Source organism: Triticum aestivum, chromosome 5D, assembly GCF_018294505.1.
Source record: "Triticum aestivum cultivar Chinese Spring chromosome 5D, IWGSC CS RefSeq v2.1, whole genome shotgun sequence".
Taxonomy (NCBI): Eukaryota; Viridiplantae; Streptophyta; class Magnoliopsida; order Poales; family Poaceae; genus Triticum; species Triticum aestivum.
The window spans coordinates 431,362,631-431,382,236 of record NC_057808.1 but is presented as its reverse complement, the minus strand read 5'-3'; the positions used below and the strand labels follow the sequence as shown (position 1 = coordinate 431,382,236).

Genomic DNA, 19,606 nt, shown 5'->3' with positions numbered 1-19,606 from the left:
AGAGGAGAGAGGAAGAGGGAGCATGCGAGCGAGGGTGGGAGAGAGAAGAGTGAGGAGGGTGTGTTTGATGCAGGAGTTTGCGGGCTGCCTCCAGCCACGGAGCCACCTCCGTGGTGTCCAGTGGTCACCGGCATGGCCAGGGAGCTAGGGAGTTCTTTTTCCCTATTTCCCTTTGTTGTGTTGGTCCCACATGCAAGAGAGAGAGAGAGGGTTTGCTTGTTTATTTTCAGCAAGGGCATATGTTGTCATATTTGCAACAAAGTTAATAAGGAAAAGAGAAAACCCCCTCTCCCCTTCCCCGCGTCGCTCCCTTCCCAGAGTGACACGGGCCGGCGACCACATCGCCCCGTCCGGCAGCCCCCGCCTCCTCCTCCTTCTCCTCTCGCCATTGTCGGTGGCCTCCGGCGGGCAAAGCCTGCGCGGAGCCGGCGGCGACATGTCCCTTTTCTCTGAACCCCAAAGAGAAAAATAGGTTAGTGAAGTAAGATTTCCAACAACACTAAAAGGAACAGTGCCGGTCAAATCGTTCTCTGAAAATTCAAACTCAATCAAGCTCAAGCGCGTCCCTAGCTCTACCGGGATCTGACCAGTGTGCTGGTTCTGATATAGGTACAAGGATGTGACCATTGTGAGGTTTCCAAAGTAGGGCGTTATTGCACCATTCAACCTGTTTTTTGCAAGTATGGTTTGGACTTGTCCTAGCTCTTTAGGTATGCGTCCTGACAGACGATTATCAGAAAGACTAAGAAAGTTGAGGTTCCTCGGGTTTGTAAAGGAGGAAGGTGTTTGGCCAGAAAAGATATTCTAGCTCAAATCCGTATCTCTCATGTTCTAAAGCTGTCCTAGGCTCCATGGGACGCTACCTGAGAGCCTATTCCCAGGTAGATAGAGAAAAGCAAGCCTCGAGAGATTACTGAAGGCAGGAGGGATTTGACCGGCAAGATTGGTGCTGGAGAGGTCCAGGTGTGCAAGCCTCCCAAGGTTGCAGATTGTTGCAGACTTGCAGGTATGTGCCTGCTAAGCTGATCACCAGAGAAGTTGAGGGTGGAAAGCATAGAAAGAGAGCCGATGCCAGTCACTACTACAGGATGCTACTAACGCGACACTATGATCAGAGACCCTTCGACGAAACTGTGTGCGATGCACTAATCGCAAACGGTGGTGTAAAAGAACCATCAAAAAAGGTACAAAACGTTTGCGATGGCGGAGCCATCAAACACGGTCCAGATTTTTGTTGCGTGTGCGATGCAGGGCATACGGTTCAGTCCAATGAACTGTTTGCGATGAGGCGGAACAAAAAAAATGGGCAGCCTGATGAAGGCGTGTGCGATATACAGCATACGGTTCACTCGGATGAACTGTTTGTGATTAGGCAACACAAAAGAAACAGTCAGCCAGATCAAGGTGTGTGCGATTGAGGGCATACGCTTCAGTAGGATTAACTGTTTGCGATTAGGCAACAGAACAGAAACGGGTCAGCCAGATCAAAGTGTCTGTGATTGATGGCATACACTTCACACGGATGAACTGTTTGCGATTAGCCACAACAAACTGAAACAGTTAGATAGATCAACGTGTGTGCGCTAGACGAGCACACACATTCTAATTAAAAGAAACATGCGTGATGGTAATAACGAGCGCGCACGGTTGTTGGAACAAGACGTGTGCTGACATTGCCTATTGCGGTGCACCCTATGGTGCAAACACCACGTACACGGCCGAGAAGGCGTACGTGCCCACGTTACGCCTTTCAGGAATAGTGCCGCACTTATAACCGTCAATAAATTTTGAGCATGCGTCCCATCACATTCCAAATTGCAAATGTGTTCACACCGATCAAAACCTAAACGGTTTCCCACTTAGGAGTTTATTACTACTCGGTTATAAATACTACTACTCCAAGATGACTGCACATTCCTCCTCAACTCCTCATCCACAAAAACAAACAAGTCATTCATCATCGTTCCCTTTGCGCCCGCCATGGCCAGCGTAAGTTCTTGGTCGAGAGATTGCCACCAGGGAGATGCGAGCATGGAAGCAGAAGCACGAGAGATGTCCCGCCTCGCCGCGGAGGCAGCCGGCATGTCCCGCCGTGCGGCCGTAGCAGCACAGAGGTCCTGCCGCACCGCCAAAGCAGCACGCAGGTCCTGCTGCGCCGTTGATGCGGCAGACTGGTCCGGCCACACCGCGGAAGCAGAAGAGATGTCCCGCCGCGCCGCAAATGCAGCAGAGATGTCCTCCCGCGCCACGGCAGCCTGGGAAAATGTCTCGCGGGCAGGCGAGGACTCTTACAGGCGCATGCATGCGATCGTCCATAGCCAGATGGATCAGATCTCCGGCTGGGCGAGGTTGTAGGACGACATGAAAGCCTCTTTTGAATAGGCTACCGGCGTCATCCGGCAACTAAATGAGAGCAATGCGAAGCTCCGGGCCAAGCGCGACCTGCTGAGGGCGAAGATCGTCGGAAGTGTGGAGGAGCAGGAGGAAACCACTGCCTTGTTGAAGAGGACCGGCGTCATCGTCGAGAAACTTATGGACGAGAATGCCATGCTGCGCATCGAGCGCAGAAGGCTGGTGGAGGAATCCATGGATGCTCTCAAGCAGCATCTTGAGGACAAGAAAGAGCTCATCGCCGGTCGCCGCGGAGACTAGTTCCCGCGGCCTGCAACAATGTAGAGATCAGCGAGCCAGATCGTTGTCTTCCTTCTTCTTTTGCCCTTATGTATTTCGGACGTTGCCGCATGTGGCTTTTTTTATTATGTTCCTAAATATGTAAGACAATTATTATCCACTGTCATCGTCCTTATATTCATCATGCTTGCTATAAGTTGCAGTCGATGCTATATAGGTCCGTCGGATCTTACATCAAGATCCGTGCAAAACTTTCTTTTCAGATTTTCATTTTTCTCTCTTAAATCTCAGCCCAGTGAGACATATAGCCACACCGTAGAACATGGGTCTGGGCGCCATTAATGGAGACATTGGGAGGGAGGTGCGCGGCGGGTAGCGGTCAAATGGCTCTCCTCCTGATGAGCACGCGCAGGGGTCTGATCGCACGCCTCCCATACTCAAATAGCTACCCCGCACGGCACCTCCTAGCCAATAAAAAAAGGGGACGCGTGGCGCCACGTAATTGGTAAGTAGAACGCCCACGGTTTCAATAATACTTTTGTTTCCGATTTGTAACATGACAGCGCTTGTTTCATAATGACTTTGTTGATTGTTAATGTGTGTGCCTTCGCAAATCGGACAGAAAAATTACCACAGCATGTTGGTGCCATGTCATGACACCATGCCAAGTTTCATGATTTTCAGACGTGTTTTGGATTTACAGAAATAAAAAAACCAAGTTTCTTAATTTTTCCGGCCGAGCCATGACGCCCAGATGTTTGAATTTCATTCTCATTTCTTGCACGGGACCTAGAAATTCACCCAAGGACACACATGTGATTTTTCAAACAACTGTGTGCACTGGAGCATGTGCTTGTAGTTCAAATTTGAATTATGCACATAAATGCGCAGAAACTCAATTAATGTATAAAAAAGGCCAAACGAACCCAGAATAATTCCAAAATTTAGCAAGATACTTCTATTTGGTCTAATTTGCCTGTGTAAAAAATTAAGGCGGGAGAAGGCAGTGTACGTATGTCGTTTCGCACACGGAGGTAACACGTTCCCTCTCGGAACTACGAGCCTTCTTAAGGGAAGCTCCGGTTTGCAAAAAGCTTACACCAAAGATTGTCCCAATTCGGCCAAAAAATTTACCGCAGCATGTTGGTGCCATGTCATAACACCATGCCAAGTTTCATGATTTTCAGGCGTATTTTGGATTTACAGGAATTAAAAAAAACAAGTTTCTCAATCTTTCCGGCTGAGCCACGACGCCCAGATGTTTGAATTTCATTCTCATTTCTTGCATGGGACCTAGAAATTCACCCAAGGACACACATGTGATTTTTCAAACAACTTTAGTGCACTGGAGCATGTGCTTGTAGTTCATATTTGAATTATGCACATTAAATGCGCAGAAACTCAATTAATGTATAAAAAAAGGTCAAACGAACCCGGAATAATTCCAAAATATAGCACGATACTTCTATTTGGTCTAATCTGCCTGTGTAAAAAGATTAAGGCGGGAGAAGGCAGTGTATGTATGTCAATTCGCACACGGAGGTGACAAGTTTCCTCTCGAAACCATGAGCCTTCTTGAGGGAAGCTCCGGTTTGCAAGAAGATTACACCAAAGCTTGTCCCAATTCAGCCAAAAAATTTACCGCAGCATGTTGATGCCATGTCATGACACCATGCCAAGTTTCATGGTTTTCAGGCATGTTTTAGATTTACAGGAATTAAAAAATCAAGTTTCTCAATCTTTCCGGCCGAGCCACGACGCCCAGATGTTTCAATTTCATTCTCATTTCTTACATGGGACCTATAATTTCACCCAAGAACACACATGTGATTTTTCAACCAACTTTAGTGCATTGGAGCATGTGCTTGTAGTTCAAATTTGAATTATGCACATTAAATGCGCAGAAACTCAATTAATGTATAAAAGTGGGGGACCCATTTTGTCCGCCCCCGTCTGTTTGGGTCAGCGCGGACAAAGGTGGGGGCCCAACGCGCCGACCAAAACCCAAATCGCGTCCTCCTGGCGTCCGCGCCGACCCATTTTCGGCCCAAAATTACGCCTGAAATGCGTCGGCGCGGACGCGCCACGCGTCTCCTCGGTGTTCGCCGTGGTCCCACTTGGCGGCCACCCAACTAACGCCCGTCATCAAATTTATGACGACCACCGACAGCGGGTCCACTAGTCAGCCAGTGGAAGCGTCCTTTTTTAACCACACGTGCGCCGGTGTCCGGCCTCATCCACTTCCGTCCACATCTGGCCCCCACCACCCCCTTGTGCTTCCTCGCCGGCGACACCACCAAACCCTAGCAAGCAATGGGCCTCTTCGGCAGCAGCAGTAGCGGCAAGGGGAAGTGCACCCCCGGCCCTCATCCTACCATGCTCCTCCTCCACTACCGGCGCGTGTCCGCCCAGGTCGTATGTGTCTGCACATCCTGGTGCACCAAGTGCGGTGGCACTGGGAGTACATGCAGTCGCTGCCCTACCCCGACGTCATGCTGCCGCACCACTAGCACCTGGATCCGCACCGGATCTCGGTGCCGGTGGTTCTGCGGACATAGCGGGAGCACGACGTTGAGGTGCGCAGGCGCTGGGCGCAGCTCACGTCGGCACAGCGGCGGATGCCCGAGTACGCCGCCGACTCTCCCAATGGTTTGCCCTCAAACACGAGGAGCAATGGCGGCTAGGCGTCGATGCCAACCCGCCGCCGTTTCCACCGTCGCCCCCGCAGGTAGAGCCGAAGGAAATGGAGGCGGAGACGGAGTATCAAGCCGCCCTCGAGGAGGCCCTGCAGCACGCGCTGGAGGCTAGCCGGCTCGAGGAGGACGCGCATTGGGATGGGCTGGAGCAAGCCCTTGCCTTGTCTGCGGCGGGGGACTCCGTCCACTCCCAGCTCTTCGTCCCGCCTCCGCCACCGCTGCCGCCCGTCCTTGAGCCCAAGCCAAATCCGGAGCCGATGCGGAAGTGCTCCGTGCCTCCACCCACTTGGCCGGAGGAGGCCTACACGTGGACCGGTGAGTTCCGCGAGTGGGTGATCGCAGCTCCGGTCCACTACGCCGCGACGCCGGAGGAGGGGGCGGCCCACCTTAAGTGCTGGAAAGCGCACTGGCTCGCCTAGGAGCAGGCTGATGGCGAGCGGCAGATGGGTTGGGAGCAGCTGCTGCATCGCGACACGGAGGCGTTGCGGTTTGAGGAGGAGAAGGAGCGTGCCCGGCGGGCCGCAATGCCGCCGCCCCAGCAGACGCCGGAGGAGGCTGCCCTGGCAGCGTACCTGTTGGAAATATGCCCTAGAGGCAATAATAAAATGGTTATTATTGTATTTCCTTGTTCATGATAATTGTCTATTGTTCATGCTATAATTGTATTAACTGGAAACCGTAATACATGTGTGAATACAGAGACCACAACATGTCCCTAGTAAGCCTCTAGTTGACTACCTCGTTGATCAATAGATGGTTATGGTTTCCTGACCATGGACATTGGATGTCATTGATAATGGGATCACATCATTAGGAGAATGATGTGATGGACAAGACCCAATCCTAAGCATAGCACAAGATCGTGTAGATCGTTTGCTAAGAGCTTTTCTAATGTCAAGTACCATTTCCTTAGACCATGAGATTGTGCAACTCCCGGATACCGTAGGAATGCTTTGGGTGTACCAAACGTCACAACGTAACTGGGTGACTATAAAGGTGCACTACAGGTATCTCCGAAAGTGTCTGTTGGGTTGGCACGGATCGAGACTGGGATTTGTCACTCCGTATGACGGAGAGGTATCTCTGGTCCCACTCGGTAATGCATCATCATAACGAGCTCAATGTGACTAAGGAGTTAGCCATGGGATCATGCGTTACGGAACGAGTAAAGAGACTTGCCAGTAACGAGATTGAACGAGGTATTGGGATACCGACGATCGAATCTCGGGCAAGTAACATACCGATGGACAAAGGGAATTGTATACGGGATTGATTGAATCCCCGACATTGTGGTTCATCCGATGAGATCATCGTGGAACATGTGGGAGCCGATATGGGTATCCAGATCCCGCTATTGGTTATTGGCCGGAGAGGTGTCTCGGTCATGTCTGCATGGTTCCCGAACCCGTAGGGTCTACACACTTAAGGTTCGGTGACGCTAGAGTTGTTATGGGAAATAGTATGTGGTTACCGAAGGTAGTTCGGAGTCCCGGATGTGATCCCGGACGTCACGAGGAGTTCCGGAATGGTCCGGCGGTGAAGATCGATATATTGGACGAAGGGTATTGGAGTCCGGAAGTGTTCCGGGGGTACCAGGCTATGGCCAGCATGACCGAAAGGTGTTTCGGGAGCCCCGTCAAGTGTTGGAGGGCCTCATGGGCCAAAGGGGAAGGGGCAAACCAGCCCACTAAGGGGTGGTGTGCCCCCCACACCCTTTCCCACGTTACTTGGGGAGGTGGGGCGCCTCCACCTGGCTTGGGAGGCAAGCCTCCACCTTCTTGGCTTGGGGGGAAAGTCTCCCTAGGATTTTCCCTAGGGAGATCCAATCTGCTTGGCCGCCGCCCCCTAGGGGAAACCCTAGGGCGCCTTCCCCTCTCCCCTTGCCCCTATATATAGTGGAGGGGTGGGAGGGCAGCCGTACCTCTTCCCTTGGCGCAGCCCTCTCCTCCTCCAACTCCTCCTCTTCCTTCCGTAGTGCTTAGCGAAGCTCTGCCGGAGAACCACGAGCTCCATTGCCACCACGCCGTCGTGATGCTGGAGTTCTCCCTCAACTTCTCCTCTCCCCTTGCTGGATCAAGAAGGAGGAGACGTCCCCGGGCTGTACGTGTGTTGAACGCGGAGGCGCCGTCCGTTCGGCACTAGATCGGATCTTCCGCGATTTGAATCGCCGCGAGTACGACTCCATCAACCGCGTTCTTGTAACGCTTCCGCTTAGCAATCTTCAAGGGTATGAAGATGCACTCCCTCTCTCTCGTTGCTAGCATCTCCTAGATTGATCTTGGTGACACGTAGGAAAATTTTGAATTATTGCTACGTTCCCCAACAGTGGCATCATGAGCTAGGTCTATGCGTAGATTCTATGCACGAGTAGAACACAAAGTAGTTGTGGGCGATGATTTGTTCAATTTGCTTGCCGTTACTAGTCTTATCTTGATTCGGCGGCATTGTGGGATGAAGCGGCCCGGACCGACCTTACACGTACGCTTACGTGAGACAGGTTTCACTGACTGACATGCACTAGTTGCATAAGGTGGCTGGTGGGTGTCTGTCTCTCCCACTTTAGTCGGATCGGGTTCGATGAAAAGGGTCCTTATGAAGGGTAAACAGAAATTGGCATATCACGTTGTGGTTTTGGCGTAGGTAAGAAACGCTCTTGCTAGAAACCCATAGCAGCCACGTAAAACATGCAACAACAATTAGAGGACGTCTAACTTGTTTTTGCAGGGTATGCTATGTGATGTGATATGGCCAAAAGGATGTGATGAATTATATATATGTGATGTATGAGATTGATCATGTTCTTGTAATAGGAATCACGACTTGCATGTCGATGAGTATGACAACCGGCAGGAGCCATAGGAGTTGTCTTAATTTATTGTATGACCTGCGTGTCAATGAAAAACGCCATGTAATTACTTTACTTTATTGCTAACCGTTAGCCATAGTAGTAGAAGTAATAGTTGGCGAGACAACTTCATGAAGACACGATGATGGAGATCGTGGTGTCATGCCGGTGACGAAGGTGATCATGCCGCGCCTCGAAGATGGAGATCAAAAGGCGCAAGATGATATTGGCCGTATCATGTCACTTTATGATTTGCATGTGATGTTTGTCATGTTTACATCTTATTTGCTTAGAACGACGGTAGCATAAATAAGATGATCCCTCACTAAAATTTCAAGAGATGTGTTCCCCCTAACTGTGCACCGTTGCGAAGGTTCGTTGTTTCGAAGCACCACGTGATGATTGGGTGTGATAGATTCTAACGTTCGCATACAACGGGTGTAAGCCAGATTTACACATGCGAAACACTTAGGTTGACTTGACGAGCCTAGCATGTACAGACATGGCCTCGGAACACAAGAGACCGAAAGGTCGAACATGAGTCGTATAGTAGATACGATCAACATGGAGATGTTCACCGATGATGACTAGTCCGTCTCACGTGATGATCGGACACGGCCTAGTTGACTCGGATCATGTATCACTTAGATGACCAGAGGGATGTCTATCTGAGTGGGAGTTCATTAAATAATTTGATTAGATGAACTTAATTATCATGAACATAGTCAAAAGGTCTTTGCAAATTAAGTCGTAGCTTACGCTTTAGTTCTACTAAGATATGTTCCTAGAGAAAATTTAGTTGAAAGTTGATAGTAGCAATTATGCGGACTGGGTCCGTAAACTAAGGATTGTCCTCATTGCTGCACAGAAGGCTTATGTCCTTAATGTACCGCTCGGTGTGCTGAACCTCGAGCGTCGTTTGTGGATGTTGCGAACATCTAACATACACGTTTTGATGACTACGTGATAGTTCAGTGCGTAATGTTAAACGGTTTAGAATTGAGGCACCGAAGACATTTTGAAACGTCGCAGAGCATATGAGATGTTCCAAGAGCTGAAATTGGGGTTTTAGGCTCGTGCCCACGTCAAGAGGTGTGAGACCTCCGACAAGTTTCTTAAGCCTACAAACTAAGGGAGAAAAGCTCAATCGTTGAGCATGTGCTCGGATTGTCTGAGTACTACAATCGCTTGAATCGAGTGGGAGTTGTCTTCCAGATGAGATAGTGATGGTTCTCCAAAGTCACTGCCACCAAGCTACTAGAGCTTCGTGGTGAACTATAACATATCAGGGATAGATATGATGATTCTTGAGCTATTCGCGATGTTTGACACCGCGAAAGTAGAAATCAAGTAGGAGCATCAATTGTTGATGGTTAGTAAAACCACTAGTTTCAAGAAGGGCAAGGGAAAGAAGGGATACTTCATGAAATGGCAAATCAGTTGCTGCTCTGGTAAAGAAACCCAAGGTAGAACCCAAACCCGAGACTAAGTGCTTCTGTAATGAGGGGAACGGTCACTGAAGCAGAACTACCCTAGATACTTGGTAGATGAGAAGGCTGGTAAGGTCGACAGAAGTATATTGGATATACATTATATTGATGTGTACTTTACTAGTACTCCTGGTAGCACCAGGGTATTAGATACCGGTTTGGTTGCTAAGTGTTGGTAACTCGAAATAAAAGGCTACGGAATAAATGGAGACTAACTAAAGGTGAGATGACGATATGTGTTGGAAGTGTTTCCAAGGTTGATGTGATCAAGCATCGCATGCTCCCTCTACCATCGAGATTGGTGTTAAACCTAAATAATTGTTATTTGGTGTTTGCGTTGAGCATAGGCATGATTGTATTATGTTTATCGCAATACAGTTATTCATTTAAGGAGAATAATGGTTACTCTGTCTATTTGAATAATACCTTCAATGGTCTTGCACCTAAAATGAATGGTTTATTGAATCTCGACCGTAGTGATACACATGATCATGCCAAAAGATATAAGATAGTAATGATAGTACCACATACTTGTGGCACTGCCACTTGAGTCATATTGGTATAAAACGCATGAAGAAGCTCCATGTTGATGGATCTTTGGACTCACTCGTTTTTGAAAAGATTGAGACATGCGAACCATGTCTATTGGTATATATGCATGAAGAAACTCCATACAGATGGATCATTTGGACTCACTTGATTTTGAATCACTTGAGACATGCAAATCATACCACATGGGCAAGATGATTGAAAGGCCTCGTTTTCAGTGAGATGGAACAAGAGAGCAAGTTGTTGGAAGTAATACATTTTGATGTGTGCAGGCCAATGAGTGCTGAGGCACGCAATGGATATCGTTATGTTCTTACTTCACAGATGATTTGAGTAGATGCTGAGTATATTTACTTGATGAAACACAAGTCTGAATTATTGAAAGGTTCAAGTAATTTCAGAGTGAAGTTGAAGATCGTCGTGACAAGAGGATAAAAATGTCTATGATATGATCATAGAGATGAATATCTGAGTTACGAGTTTGGCACACAATTAAGAAATTGTGGAAATTGTTTCACGACTAATACCGCCTGGAACACCATAGTGTGATGGTGTGTCCGAACATCATAACTGCACCCTATTGGATATAGTGCATACCATGATGTCTCTTATCGAAGTACCACTATCGTTTATGGGTTAGGCATTAGAGACAACCGCATTCACTTTAAATAGGGCACCACGCAATTCCGTTGAGACGACACCGTATGAACTATTGTTTAGAGAAACCTAAACTGTCGTTTCTTAAAAGTTTGGGGCTGCGACGCTTATGTGAAAAAGTTTCAGGCTGATAAGCTCGAACCCAAAGCGGATAAATGCATCTTCATAGAATACCCAAAACAGTTGGGCATACCTCTTATTTCAGATCTGGAAGCAAAAGTGATTGTTTCTAGAAACGGGTCCTTTCTCGAGGAAAAGTTTCTCTCGAAAGAATTGAGTGGGAGGATGGTGGAGATTTGATGAGGTTATTGAACCGTCACTTCAACTAGTGTGTAGCAGGGCACAGGAAGTTGTTCCTGTGGCACCTATACCGATTGAAGTGGAAGCTTATGATAGTGATCATGAAACTTCGGATCAAGTCACTACCAAACCTCGTAGGTCGACAAGGATGCGTACTACTTCAGAGTGGTACGTAATCCTGTCTTGGAAGTCATGTTGCTAGACAACAATGAACCTACGAGCTATGGAGAAGCGATGGTGGGCCTGGATTCCGACGAATGGTTTGAGGCCATAAAATCCAAGAGGAAACATGTATGAAAACAAAGTATAGACTTTGAAAGAACTACTTGATGGTCGTAAGGCTGTTGGGTACAGATGGATTTTAAAAGGGAAGACAGACAATGATGGTAAGTATCACCATTAAGAAAGCTCGACTTGTCGTTAAGATGTTTTCCGACAAGTTCAAGGAGTTGACTACGATGAGATTTTCTCACTCGTAGCGATACTAAGAGTCTGTTGGAATTGTATTAGCATTTACTGCATTATTTATGAAATCTTGCAGATAGGATGTCAAAACATTGTTTCCTCGACGATTTTCTTGAGGAAAGGTTGTATGTGATACAACCAGAAGGTTTTGTCAATCCTGAAAGATGCTAACAAGTATGCAAAGCTCCAACAATCCTTCTAAGGACTGGAGTAGGCATCTCGGAGTTGGAATGTACGCTTTGATGAGATGATCAAAGATTTTGGGTTTATACAAAGTTTATGAGAAATTTGTATTTCCAAAGAAGTGAGTGGGAGCACTATAGAATTTTTGATGAGTATATGTTGTTAACATATTGTTGATCAGAAATGATGTAGAATTTCTGGAAAGCATACAGGGTTATTTGAAAAGTGTTTTTCAATGGAAAACCTGGATTAAGCTACTTGAACATTGAGCATCAAGATCTATAAGGATAGATCAAAAACGCTTAATAGTACTTTCAAATGAATACATACCGTGACAAGATTTTGAAGGAGTTCAAAATAGATCAGCAAAGAAGGAGTTCTTGGCTGTGTTACAAGGTGTGAGTATTGAGTAAGACTCAAGACCTGACCACGGCAGAAGAGAGAGAAAGGACGAAGGTCGTCCCCTATGCTTTAGACGTAGGCTCTACAGTATGCTATGTTGTGTACCGCACCTGAAGTGTGCATTGCCATGAGTTAGTCAAGGGGTACAATGGTGATCCAGGAATGGGTCACATGACAGCGGTTGAACTTATCCTTGGTATCTAGTGGACTAAGGAATTTTCTCGATTATGGAGTTCGTCGTAAAGGGTTACGTCGATGCAAACTTTGACACTGATCCAGATGACTCTGAGTAGTAAACCGGATTCGTATAGTAGAGCAGTTATTTGGAATAGCTCCAAGTAGCGCGTGGTAGCTGCATCTACAAGATGACATAGAGATTTGTAAAGCACACACGGATCTGGAAGGTTCAGACCCGTTGACTAAAAACCTCTCTCACAAGCGATATATCAACAAACCCCATGGGTGTTGGATTCATTACAATCACATAGTGATGTGAACTAGATTATTGACTCTAGTGCAAGTGGGAGACTGTTGGAAATATGCCCTAGAGGCAATAATAAAATGGTTATTATTGTATTTCCTTGTTCATGATAATTGTCTATTGTTCATGCTATAATTGTATTAACTGGAAACCATAATACATGTGTGAATACATAGACCACAACATGTCCCTAGTAAGCCTCTAGTTGACTAGCTCGTTGATCAATAGATGGTTATGGTTTCCTGACCATGGACATTGGATGTCATTGATAACGGGATCACATCATTAGGAGAATGATGTAATGGACAAGACCCAATCCTAAGCATAGCACAAGATCGTGTAGATCGTTTGCTAAGAGTTTTTCTAATGTCAAGTACCATTTCCTTAGACCATGAGATTGTGCAACTCCCGGACACCGTAGGAATGCTTTGGGTGTACCAAACGTCACAACGTAACTGGGTGACTATAAAGGTGCACTACAGGTATCTCCGAAAGTGTCTGTTGGGTTGGCACGGATCGAGACTGGGATTTGTCACTCCGTATGACGGAGAGGTATCTCTGGGCCCACTCGGTAATGCATCATCATAATGAGCTCAATGTGACTAAGGAGTTAGCCACGGGATCATGCGTTACGGAACGAGTAAAGAGACTTGCCAGTAATGAGATTGAACGAGGTATTGGGATACCGACGATCGAATCTCGGGCAAGTAACATACCGATGGACAAAGGGAATTGTATACGGGATTGATTGAATCCCCGACATTGTGGTTCATCCGATGAGATCATCGTGGAACATGTGGGAGCCGATATGGGTATCCAGATCCCGCTATTGGTTATTGGCCGGAGAGGTGTCTCGGTCATGTCTGCATGGTTCCCGAACCCGTAGGGTCTACACACTTAAGGTTCGGTGACGCTAGAGTTGTTATGAAAAATAGTATGTGGTTACCGAAGGTAGTTCGGAGTCCCGGATGTGATCCCGGACGTCACGAGGAGTTCCGGAATGGTCCGGCGGTGAAGATCGATATATTGGACGAAGGGTATTGGAGTCCGGAAGTGTTCCGGGGGTATCAGGCTATGGCCAGCATGACCGAAAGGTGTTTCGGGAGCCCCGTCAAGTGTTGGAGGGCCTCATGGGCCAAAGGGGAAGGGGCAAACCAGCCCACTAAAGGGTGGTGCACCCCCCCCCCCCACACACACCCTTTCCCACATTACTTGGGGAGGTGGGGCGCCTCCACCTGGCTTGGGAGGCAAGCCTCCACCTGCTTGGCTTGGGGGGAAAGTCTCCCTAGGATTTTCCCTAGGGAGATCCAATCTGCTTGGCCGCCGCCCCCTAGGGGAAACCCTAGGGCGCCTTCCCCTCTCCCCTTGCCCCTATATATAGTGGAGGGGTGGGAGGGCAGCCGTACCTCTTCCCTTGGCGCAGCCCTCTCCTCCTCCAACTCCTCCTCTTCCTCCGTAGTGCTTAGCGAAGCTCTGCCGGAGAACCACGAGCTCCATTGCCACCACGCCGTCGTGCTGCTGGAGTTCTCCCTCAACTTCTCCTCTCCCCTTGCTGGATCAAGAAGGAGGAGACGTCCCCGGGCTGTACGTGTGTTGAACGCGGAGGCGCCGTCCGTTCGGCGCTAGATCGGATCTTCCGCGATTTGAATCGCCGCGAGTACGACTCCATCAACCGCGTTCTTGTAACGCTTCCGCTTAGCGATCTTCAAGGGTATGAAGATGCACTCCCTCTCTCTCGTTGCTAGCATCTCCTAGATTGATCTTGGTGACACGTAGGAAAATTTTGTATTATTGCTACATTCCCCAACAGTAGCAACCAGCGTTCGGGTGGGCTGGCCCTGCTCTCGTCTTCATCGACCTCGCCGGCGGCAATGGCGATGGCGACATCGACGTCAAGGGCAAGGGCAAGGCCAACGACGTCTAGGGCAGCGTGAGGGCGCAGACTTTTTTTATGTTTTAGTTAATGTTTAACTAGGTTTAAGTGGAATTTGGCCGACGGTGCCGGTCACTTAATGTTTATTTCTGCGTGCTGTTTTTTTCCTACACCGTCAGATTTGGGTCCGCCTCCCGTTGGGCGGTCAAGCCGACCCATTTGAGAATGAGAACGCACATGTCCGTCTGGCCGACTCAAACGGACGAAAAACGAACAAAGCGCGTGTCTGTTTAGGTCGTCTGGTTGGAGTTGCTCTTAGCGCACCTCCGGTGTCCAGACAGCAGAACACGGCAGCCATTTATGCTTGGTTTCCCGGGTGGTGTGTGAGTTGGGTACTCATCTGGCTCGCTGTCCAGGGGTTTAAAAACACATTTACAACAGCACCACACGCATACACACTTGCTTCTCACTTGCAGCCAAGACCTTGAATCTGTCCAAGTCTGGCTACATAATTTCCATACGGAACCGCAGAGAGATCTTCTACGTGGATTGATGTGCGACCTAACTCAACAGATTCTAATGCTGACAAACATCAGCTTGTAGAGCAGTTTACTGTTCTACTAATATTTTTGGTTTCAAAAAATTGTGTCTGGTCTTCTTTGATGATCGTGGAAATGCGTGCGTTCAGGCCGTGCAACAGAAAAAGAAAATATCATGCTTGTCGTGCGGACATGGATTGTTACTTGGTTTTCTTAGATAAATTGGCGCGTCAACCGGTCAAGTGAACTTAACTGTCCCTCTTTTTAGGGAAACTTTTTGTGTTTGACATGGACACTGCTGACGTTTGTGTGTGAAAATGCCATTTCTTCCACGTCTAGCTGCGCTGATGGTGAATACCACTAATGCAGTTCAAACAGAGGAAATGCATATCTAGAAGTGTCATTGGTTGGACTATGGCAGAAGGTGGTGTGGACTGACTTTCAGAGTAGTGACTGTGCCTCCTTTTCAACCTATAGACCGTTACTAATAGGAGAGAGTAAGCAATCCCATTCAAAGTAACAACTTCTCCAACAGTTTATCTCTCTATCTTGTCAGCAAGGCCTACAAAATTATTTGATTGCCGCATACTTCCTCCGTCCCATAATATAAGAACGTTTTTGACACTACATTAGTGTCAAAGACGTTCTTATATTATGGGACGGAGGGAGTATATGATTGATTCGTAGTGATATTACCAGTATTTCAGTGTTATCACTGATCTATATCTAATAATAAATCGGTTATTGCTTCTTGTGTCACATCACGAGAATTGCACCAAAGTTGAAAAATATTACCCACCAGCAACCTATAAGTGATAAAAACGTTTCACACAGGGGAATCCTCCGCCTGGGCCGGCCCATCTAGTAGGGGCCTCCTATACTGCTGCACTCTGCGTGCTGGGAGAAAACGCAGTGCGCCCCTTTGGGTCGGCCCATGTCCGGGCGGACTATTTTCTAAATTTCGGTTTTTATTTTTCTCTTTTCTCTTTCCTGTTTTTGTTTTTTTCTATTTTAAATAATTTGGGACTTAAAAAGTTTTAAAAAATAAAAAATGAGAATTTTGAAATAAAGTGTTTAATAAATTATAGGGATAATTAATTCTGTGCCCTTAGTTGTGTCCCCCTCGATAGGTTTACCCCTAATTTCCGAAAACACTCGTTCCTGCCCAAACCACTTTGCTCGTCTTATGCTTTTGCCCTTTGACCGTTTGACCGTCACTTTAAAAAAATCATAAAATATTCATACTTACTTAGAAAAATGTGAATAAGATATCAAAATGTTCATAAAAACATCACCTATATGTGCATGTCATTTGCATTCATGACAAATGTGTTAGGAGGTCCCCATCTCAGATTGAGCTCCTATGATCTCAGCTTGAATAGCAAAATCCGAAAAAATTGATAAACAATTCTAAAAATTCTAAATTTTTAGCTGGCAAACATTGACCAATGTTTTGAGTTATTGCCAAGTTTCATAAGGGAATGACATTCGTGGAAGTCGTGGTAAAACAAAAAACAAAACTGATGCTCGAAAACAAAAGTATTTTGGAGTACTAATTTTGTTTTTGGCCATGACTTTCATGAATGTCATTCCCTGATAAAACTTGGCAAGCACTCAAAACATTGGCCAATGTTTGCCACAAAAAAATTAAGAATTTTTTTAATTGTTTTTCAATTTTTTCAGATTTTACTGTTCATGTTGAGATCATATGAGCTCAAACTGAGATGGGGACTTCCCAACACTTTTTTCATGAGTGCAAATCACATGCACATATAGGTGATGTTTTTCTTAACATTTTGATATCTTATTCGAATTTTTCTGAGTTAGTATGAATTTGTTATGATTTTTTTTAATTCATGGTCAAACGGAGCAAAAGCATAAGACGAACAAAGTGGTTTGGGCGTGAACGAGTGTTTTCGAAAATTAGGGGTAAACCTGCCGAGTGTGACCCAACTAGGGGCATCAAATCAATTATCCCTAAATTATAAATGTTTGTGGATTCAAAAAATGTTCGCGACTTTATAAAAAAAAGTTTGATTATTCAAACAATCTCTAAAATTTGGAAAACAAATGTTTGGGAAATCAAAAAATGTTCATGACTTTTTTAAAAAAAATCATGTATTAAAAATGTTAGTGAAATATAACAAAATTTTGCCAATTCAAAAAATGTTCATGAATAGAAAAATATCCTAAATAATCAAAAACTGTTCGCGACTTACAAAATAGTTTACTCATTCATAAAATGTTCGCTGATTCAAAAAATAATCACGCATTTCAAAAAATGTTTGTAAATTTCAAAAATTGTTCCCCCAATTCCCAAAACAATGTTCGTCCATTCTAGAAATGTTCACCGATTCAAGAATTTTTTTAAGAAAATGTTAATAATTTTTAAAAAATGTTTGCAAATAGTATAAAATGTCCATGAATTCAAAAAATGTTTGAAGAAATATAAAAGTGTTCATAAATTTGAAAAATGTTTATGATTTCAAATACGTTCACCAGTTAAAAAAAATGTTCATAATTTCACGAAATTGAAAGTGATGGTGTATCTCGGTGATGTAGCAAAATGTGATCATGACCATTGGAGATTATGAATTTTTTTTCTCCCTTTGCAACGCCTCTTGCTAGTAGTACTGAGAAGGATTAAGAGATACTGTAACATTCCAGTTTATTCAAGGAGGATTAAGTGGCATCTCCACTGAACCCATCCTTGTCCACCATGCTATCCACTCATTTGTCGTCCATCGATACATGTCTGCCTATCTTGAGGCACAGCACGATGTCAATATTCTTTGAAATTAATTGGTTCACTCTGCACTGATTTTCTTACATTTTTTTTAGAACAAAAGCTTAAGGGGAGCCCGACTTTGAATTAACAAAGCCATCAACCGGCCAGGGATTACACAAGGCCACAAGGCCATCGTTACAACCACTAAACAACTGCGAAAAGCCGCTAACAAGATCCAAAAAAAACCCAGCAGATACATATATAGTGTTGCCGCAGCAGCTTACAAGCACCAAAGACTACAAGCCCTATAGGGATAAGCAAACTAAGCACTAGCTAGAAGTCTATGGAGTCCACCAAGTGAAGTAGATCAAGCTGAGCAAAACGGAGGGGTTCTTCATACGGAGACATAGTCCAGCGATGGTCGCGCCCTCATCTACACCGAAAGGTGACACCTTGTTCGATCCGCTCCTCTCCAAATCCAGAGGGGACCCCTGCCCCTCGCCTTGGCTCGAAAGGCGCCGGACTGCTGGAAGATGGAGAAGCTCACCCTAGAGCCAGGATTGGACACGATGCCGGGCACCATGGGAGATACTCAACCCGACACAGCGCTACACGAGGATAACCAGACGAATTGCCACACCGCAGGTCACCGCTACAACCACCAAGGGGAAAAACTGCACAAAGGCACTGACACTGAACAAACGAACATCGAGCAAGATGAAGCAACCTTACAGGAAGCAGGTCAAGCCCGAATGGATAGGCTCCGTGCCCAAGCCACCACATCAAGTTGCTGCTAACAAAAGAGAGGAGCCCTATCCCCTCCCTGCCCAAGAATGGCGCCAAACCGGCGAGCAAGCAAGCAAGGATACGGCGAGCAAGCCAAAGCAGAGCATCACTGCTACATAAACAGAGCACCAAGCTTCATCTCCCTCGCTGCTGACGCAGCCAACCCGACACCCACCTCACAACACTCTGCACACTCCTACCATGCCCAAGACGACACCTTCAAGAAGGTGGCGACGCACGTTGCGCCGTTGCCGTCCAGTCTTGAAAAGACAAGGGTTTTCACCAGGGTCATGGAGCAGGAGGGAGAGGAAACGAACCTCGACGAAGCCTCCGAGAAGGGAAATGGCACCTGCCTGTGTCGCCGACGCCGTGGCCGGAGAACCAGCCACGGATTTCTCCCGGTCCAGTTCCGCAGCTCCAGGCTACCCCACCAACCACGGATCCGGCGTCCAGAGGCCGCCGGCGACCAGATCCGGCGAGGAGGAGCGCTCTGAGGGGAAGTGGAAGCCGCCTTCAGATCCAGACGCGAACAGGGAGGCTGCGCCCACGCCGCGACCGGCGCCAGCGCCCGCCGTCACTCGCCGCCCTCGCGACTAAGGAGACGGGGGACAGCACCCGCGATGCCGCTCGCCGCAGAAACGGCGCCGCAGCACCACCCAAGGCCGCTGCCTCGGCGCCCGAAGCCCTCCGCGAGGAGCGAAGCAGCCAGATCCTCGCTGCCGCCATCCTGGGCGACCACGCGGGCTTCGCCGGAGGCCTCCTCGGGCGGCGGGGAGGGGGGAGGAGGGGGAAAGGGGGGCTGGCGGCTAGGGTTTTCGTCGCCTCCTGTGTCGCCCCGAGCGGAGCGACGCGGGGGCCAGAGACTGATTTTCTTACATACAAAGTGCATCTCAGAATTTCCGACTCAATTTTTAAAGAACCCACATAGCTGGTAGTGGTAAAGATGAAGGAAGGTCAGGGGCTAAGAGAAGTTCAGAGAGA

At 47.1% G+C, this 19,606-nt stretch overlaps 1 protein-coding gene across 1 annotated transcript in view; it reads left to right on the top strand.

Annotated features, from left to right (window-relative positions):
• The window catches only part of LOC123122417 (uncharacterized), a 59,155-nt gene that overhangs the window by 34,181 nt on the left and 5,368 nt on the right, over positions 1–19,606 (top strand). The gene's annotated exons all lie outside the window — the stretch shown is intronic.